This window comes from Rhipicephalus sanguineus, chromosome 11 (genome assembly GCF_013339695.2).
Source record: "Rhipicephalus sanguineus isolate Rsan-2018 chromosome 11, BIME_Rsan_1.4, whole genome shotgun sequence".
In the NCBI taxonomy this organism is placed as follows: Eukaryota; Metazoa; Arthropoda; class Arachnida; order Ixodida; family Ixodidae; genus Rhipicephalus; species Rhipicephalus sanguineus.
In genome coordinates this window covers 795,729-802,775 of record NC_051186.1, presented here as the reverse complement: position 1 = coordinate 802,775, position 7,047 = coordinate 795,729, and the positions used below count along the sequence as shown (strand labels likewise).

General features: G+C 44.9%; 1 pseudogene; it reads right to left on the bottom strand.

Annotated features, from left to right (window-relative positions):
- Positions 1-4,459: 4,459 nt before the first annotated feature.
- On the bottom strand, positions 4,460-5,979 carry LOC125756275 (uncharacterized; annotated as a pseudogene).
- Between the last annotated feature and the right edge of the window lie 1,068 nt (positions 5,980-7,047).

Here is a 7,047-nt window from a genome sequence, read left to right as displayed (position 1 = left end):
GAATATAGCCTGTTCTTGTGGTACAAATTGATGCTGTGGCCGAAATATCAATCCAAGGTGCAAGAAACTTGGTCAATACTTGCGGCAATGCCTGTACGTTACAAAAATGACATTTAAAAAAAACTGATTTTTTTTCATGGTTTTACATCTTGAAAGACCAATGTCCCCCCTTAACACATCTGTAGTGACTGATGACAAGAAAAATACTTCAGGCCATTTAGAATGGTAGTCTACAACTACCAGATCATAACGAGCATACGATGATAAGGAAATCCCATGGAGAAGTTGACCCCGAATCGCTTCGTTCCTCCATGTGCCAAACTCACGCGGCGTATCTGACTTAAGTAAAGCTGATAAAAAGTCCTAGAAACTTTCTCCCTCTTGCTAATGTCTCTCTTTGAAAGTCATCCGGTGCACCAAGGAATTTGTTCCCGTCTTGAAGTGCTTGTCGAACAGTTGAAAAACTGTGTCGCAAGTCATATGTCTTCACGAGACACGATGTCATTGCAAAGCTTTTGGTCGTCGGGTCCTAGGCATGTGAGCAGGATGGCTAGTCGTCTTGCTTCGGGCAAGTCGTTACTTCTGGCCACCTGAATAAATGTAACAAACTTACGTTTCCATGTCAACCACTGTATCAGAGGAGTCGTACCGGGTGAGGAAAGCAAAGGCGGAGGCTGCGGTAGAGCGAACGCCATGTTCGGAAGGAGGGAAAGACGCCGTACAGGAACAAAGACCGAGGTGCGGGCAAAAGTAAGAGGAATGACTTTTACCTCTTCACTGATGTGGCGTAATCATCTTGTTGCCAATGTTGTATTCGCTGATGTGGTATACCTTGACCCTGAACACCAACGGTACTGCAGACGCACCAGCTGCCGATCCGTGGGCTCTTTTTATGCCATCACCAGTTCGGTATGCCTAACGTGAAGGCCGCTGCCTCCCGACTAGTGAAGGCGTAAAGAAGAACCCACTGGTTGGCGACCGGCGGCTCTGCAGTGCCGTTGATGTTCAGGGTCAAGGTATACCACATCAGCAAACATAACACTGGCACTGGTGACCAGGCAAACATTTTCAGTGAGTCCGAAAACTCCTCTTTGGATCCCCTCACATGCCGGTTGAACCACCGCTCCTTTTGTCATGGAACCTGCAGGCACTGCCTTAACCTCCCCCTCCTCTCCATTAGTCTGTGTCGTACCGCTGTCTTTTTCTCGTGCTGTATGGCCGTTGCCTTTGCCGTTGCCTTAGCCGTTGCCTTGTGCCAGTAGATGCTGGAGCAACTCTTCAGGCACATTCAGTCTCCATGTCCATCTTGATCACAGACAAGCCCCCACTTGTCACACACGATCGACAACAGGCCAACATGTTCATACTGAACATACACTATTCTCCACGTGTCTGCCCAGTCCCCTTGCACACACACGCACCCACTTCGCTCCTACTTCCTCACTTGTGTAATGCAGTCAAGCATTAGCACGATGTAGAGCTGAATTACAGAGGGCCCACACTATGTGGGATACATGACCACGATCATCTATGTACTGCCGAAAACTACAGTTACGCATTTCATGAACGTTGGCTCCATTTCGCTGTAAACTTCACACGGTGGATACAGTGTTTGAAGAGACATTTGCCACAGATATCTTAGCCATAGATGTGGATCTTGCCTTTAGATATTTTCGGAATGTGTTGTAGTCCAAGATCCCATATGAGACGCATTATTGTTCAAAGGTCAGTCATTGCTGCTTCTCCTTTATCGGTAGTTTTGATGGCTCTCATTGCACACACGTTATGTCAAAAGCCTTGCTGCCCTCTGTTTGTGGCAATGAACATTTAATACATACAGTATGTTTATTTGTTGTCTTGTATGCTCGATCCACTCAAGAGCTAAGGAGTAGCCAGCGCCTTACTTGTTCGCCAACATCTGCTTTTACATCATATCAATAAAAAATAATAAATTTACTCAAAGCAGTGCAACATCTAGTGTAGGACAATAGCATTTCCACAGCCAACCCTTCCTTTGTTCCCAAATGAACTGTCGGTCCAGGCTGAAGGCATTCTTATAGAAAACTGCTTTGCCGTGACCTGCATAACAAGGAACTCGCCTGCCAGCTTCACATCCCACTTGTAGGCACTATGGAGAATTTCGAGGTACTGTGGGAATTCCTCTTCAAACCAATTCAACCATCTGTATGTCACACAGAACAAATGCATTTGGTCAGACTTGTTAAAGTACAGGTGTGCTTTTCTCTTGACCTCACTATGAATGGCAAACCACCTTTGCATATACGTCGTGAACTTCACAGTTGCAATAGTGTTTCTGAAGGGCTCAGCTTTTGGGTGGTAAGTTGGGTACTCCTTAAGAAAAAAAAAAAAAATAACTGCAGCGATCACCTCATCTGAAAAGCGCTCGACTGCTTTGTTGACGTCTTTTTTTTTTTTTTCAATCTTGCTTGGTTTGACATGCTTTTGGGCAAGAAAGAAAACTGGTTTTATAACCAAGTCGTCGGACTGGGCTAGTTGGTACATAGTCACAAAGGATAAAAACCAGCAGAAAACACAGGACACAGTGAAAAGAAGTCGACGGGACAGGCTGAGAGCAACCATTGGAAAACAGCACAGTAGAAATAGAACACTCTGCACAAACACACTCTACATTTCACGGCCATGTGCCAAGGCACCCCTGCACACATCATACACGCACAGAGAAGGCGTTCGTGGGGGTCTCTTACAGTTGAGTCTCATAACTGCACACCAGTTGCGTCAGAGAAGGCGTTCGTTGGAGTTTCCTGGGAGTACCAGAGCAGCAAACACCATAATAATATCCGGTCTCTTGGATCAGATGCGGTCAAGGAGTGCCACGTACCGGTCGAATGCTGTTAAGGCATCAGTGGCAGCAATGTCGTTTGACCTGACATGAAGAATCAAGTGTGAAATCCCTTTAGGAACAAAGTCCAGTAGGTCACCAATGTTTTCAGTATATGCTCCAGATCGGCAGATGGAGGCTTCTCGGATTGAAGTGGTCAAGGACATATTTTAGCTGTGAATCGCCAATTATTGCAGAGGAAGGAACATGGACTGCAAATTTCCGTGTCAGTTGTTATCGAGAAGCACATGCAGCAGCCATTTGTGATAAGGCTTGAATGCAGAAGAGTGGACTTCAGTTGCTGCAAGCTTATAAGTAAAACGTAGATGCGCCTTCTTAAAACAACCGTTTATTTTGTTTACTATAACTTATGAACTCTTGCGCTAAGTTATAGGCATAAATTTATTATACATTTATTTGAAAAATAACATTTGGGATATAAAATAATGAATACAAATAAACGAAATACAGTAGAATCTCGATGATACGAATTCGTAGGGAGCACGCGAAATATTCGTATCATCCCGAATTTGTATAAGCCATAACAAGCTAAGCAGAACTAGAAAATGCACACATACTTTATTGGGCACAACTACTTGCGGCCGAAAAAGTCTGTAATGTTCGTTTGCACCTTCCTGTCCTCGATGTCGCCGAGAAGACCTGCTTGAAAGGAATAAAACCGTGTAGCGGTTTCGTTGCTCACGCTGCCGGCACTTATGGTATGGCGTAGAATGTCGAGACCATGAAGAGTTTCCGACGTCGACGGTAGTTGGTCACACACGTCGACGCCTTCACCATCACTGTCAGACTCTACTTCATCCACTTCATCGACCAGGTCTTCAATAAACCTTAACCCGCAGGTCGCAACGTTGTTGTCCGCGGTGACGAAGTCTTCAGCAGAAGCTTCAGTTTTCAGACTCTCCCAGCCTTCAATCACCAAGTCCTCATCGGGCTCTTGATTAACTCCCGTGGGAACCACGTCCAGTCCCGTGCTAAATCAACACCACCTAAATACTGAAGGCCTCCCCACGATGCAGTGACGTCACGGAAGTGAAATCGGCCTGGTAGTTGGCTTCACTGCGCCGAAGCGGTTGTGTCGAGTTCGCTACCGGTCTCTTCGCATGCAAACAGCCTGTGAATTTAAATTTACCCTCAGAAATGCTTCTTATGCAATAGGTTTTGACATAACCTATTTCAATAATGTAGTTTTATTTCTGATTCGCACGAAGTGCTCCCGCGGACCACTGGCTGTCAGCATGCAAACCCACCATCCCATTTTTTTTTCAGACATTTATGTAAACAATCGTAAGATTTCTTTTTGTTTTTTTATTAGTTTTTCCTGACAACCGTTACCGATGGGGCATTTAGCAAACACACGTATTGCTGGTATGACTCATATGACTTCGATACTTCGAGATTTGATGCAGAAAGTATTTTGAACTTGACTGATGCAGCAATCTCCAGTAAGGCAATTATAAATACAAACGAAAGTCAACTTTCTCGTTCATTTATTACACTTTCAACAGTTCAAAATGAACATGGCATAACAATACCTACAAACAAATCATTTCACATGCAAACAAAACAGTACAAACTATTACCAAACAACATATGCTTGTTTGCATATGCAGCTTCTTACAAAACAACATGGCCTGCATATGCAGCTAAAGAAGGTCAAGGCTGCAGTGTCTTTAGCTTTCGCTTTTTTTCTTGTTTACTGGCCGTAAGCTTGTCATTGTTCTGTTTACACAGATTACTTAATAAAACATTCGCAGCCGCACTAAGAATATACTTCATGACGAGCTGTGGTGAATGCCCCCGGTCACAAGTGTCAAGGTCTTCATCGCTATCGGTAAGCGATGACGTCAAGGCAACAAGAAGCTCTTTTTGCTTCGGAGAATCATAAAACTCAGTCGCGTTTTTCTCGCTTACGAGTTGCTCAAGCACTATTTCCATTGTCAAAACTGCCTGCACAACTACAGGTTGAGGAAACTTGAGGCCACCTCTCGTGGCAGTGGCAATAAGTGAAAAATCATCATTCTCAAAACTTTCGTCTTCTAAAACAAGATTGTCCTTGCAGGAGGTACATGCAAGCTTTTTTACAGCTGCATGTGCACATAAGCCACATGCCACATAAGTAATGGCAGGAAGCATCGGCTGCTTCTTCTTGATGTCTTGCTCTCTTATGGCAACACCAAACCGCTTCATATACTGTGGGTCGTGAAGAGAGCCACATGGGGTTAGAACATCTAGATGAGGGAGTCCCGGGAGCTCCAGCACTTTTTGCAATCTGAGCTTGTGCTCCGACTCGTATATCTGCCGTATAGACACGTGATACTGCGCTCCCGACAACTGCCGATATTTTCCAAATCTGTCCTCTAGGCAGTCGGTTTGGAACTTTCCCAGCAACACGTACGAGAAGCCGAGCTCTTCAATGCAGTAGCGGGTTACTTCTACAAGAGCGTGACAAGTGTGGCGGAATGCACTGTGTGTTTCGCGAGTCAGGTGGCCTGCATCATGCTTTAGACTTTCCCAAAATTCTAGCCAGTCAATTACACTGTTGAGGAAATCGATCTGAGGGCAAGACAGACTTCTCACAGGCTCTTGAAAGCCATCGCGTAGGCACTGTCCCTTGTGAGGCGTTTTGATGTTTACGATGTTCCACCAAGTCAAGATGATGCGGATAAATTCAGCTGTACCTTTGAGCTAACTTGGAACTTGTGAGTGCTGTAATAGTTGAAAGGTTGAAAATCTTCAGGGCGAGGTTGACATTCTGGCGCTCCAAGTTGGATGGATTTAATGCTTTTAAAGATAATGTGGGTGCCAACCGCAAGAGCTCATTGCTTTCCTCTTCATGTGCCTTCCTCAAAGTGCCAAATGATGCTGTTAACACTTGTCCATCACTGGAAAGTTCAGTTATGTCGGGAAAAAACATGCAAGTCCCAGGATTACCTTGATTAAGCCAGTTGTTACAGATACACTTGAGAATGTGAACACTGTCCAAAACAAAGAACAAAGGTCTTGAAGGATCAGATGGGTGTGCATAGACAATATTAAATTTGGGGGGATCAGAAAAATAAGACATTGCTTTGCGGTTAATGGAATTATTGTCAGAAATAACTGCGATCACCCGAAGTCGAGAATCTTCTAGCTCTTTAATGAGGCGCCTGATAAAGCAGTGCAAGTCCTTCGCCTCGAGTTTTGCAACAGGTAGAATATGCACAACATCTTTGTTGGATGACAAAAGGCTCTGAATCATGAAGACGTATGCTGTCCTTGCAGCAATGTTGCTGTTCGTAGCTGCACCTGTGACAAAACCACCTTTATATTCGAAGTAGGACTGTAAATGTATCTCGTCTATCATGAGCGTTACAGTCCGTTCATGGTCCTTGAGTGGTAATGCCATTTTTTTGGCATACGACAAGTACAAATCATCTTGTTGCTCCAAAGAAGGACTAATGCTGTATGTGGCAGAAACACGCCTAATAGTGTTTGGATGAGGAAGCCTCAACTTCGATGTACTTCGCATGAACTTGTAAGCGTGTGGCGATATTGTGAACATAATACTGGCGAACACAAGTAAGTCGGCTGGATACGTCGCTCCATTGGTCAAAACAATCTCAACTTGCTGCCTCAGAAACTTCATCACTTCTGCCTGCCAGTCAGACAGAAACTGTAATGATGACAGTTCTTCTAAGTGTGCCAACATACGTCGCAAAAGAAGCTCAACACTTGCCTCATCATTTTGGGAGCATTTTACAATTTCCTCAACGCGGTCAAGTGTATCACCAAGTTGTCTAATGTCCGAAATTGAAACAGGGAACACAACGGTGCCTACCTTTTCAATCCGTGTCTCTCCAAAGTATACTTTGAGACGGAGGTCGGCACATACAACTATAGCACAACGCACTACCGGCGCATCTTGAGGCACAAAGTTCAAGAACCACACACTGTCTTTCACGATCACCTTGCTCCAGAAGTCTCCCACCAAAAGCTTGTCCGTGTGGCACAAGAGGTCCTCGAGAGAGGAGATGGCGTTGCTCTGCTCTTCCTCTTGTTGAGTGATGAGTGACTCTTGCAATGCATCTTGCAGCGCTTTGGCCTCCATACGAGCCCGTTTTTCTTCTGGGCCTTCGCGGGCTGCACTTTTGTCTTGAGAAAGATACGTGGGGCAGCCAGGGAAAATG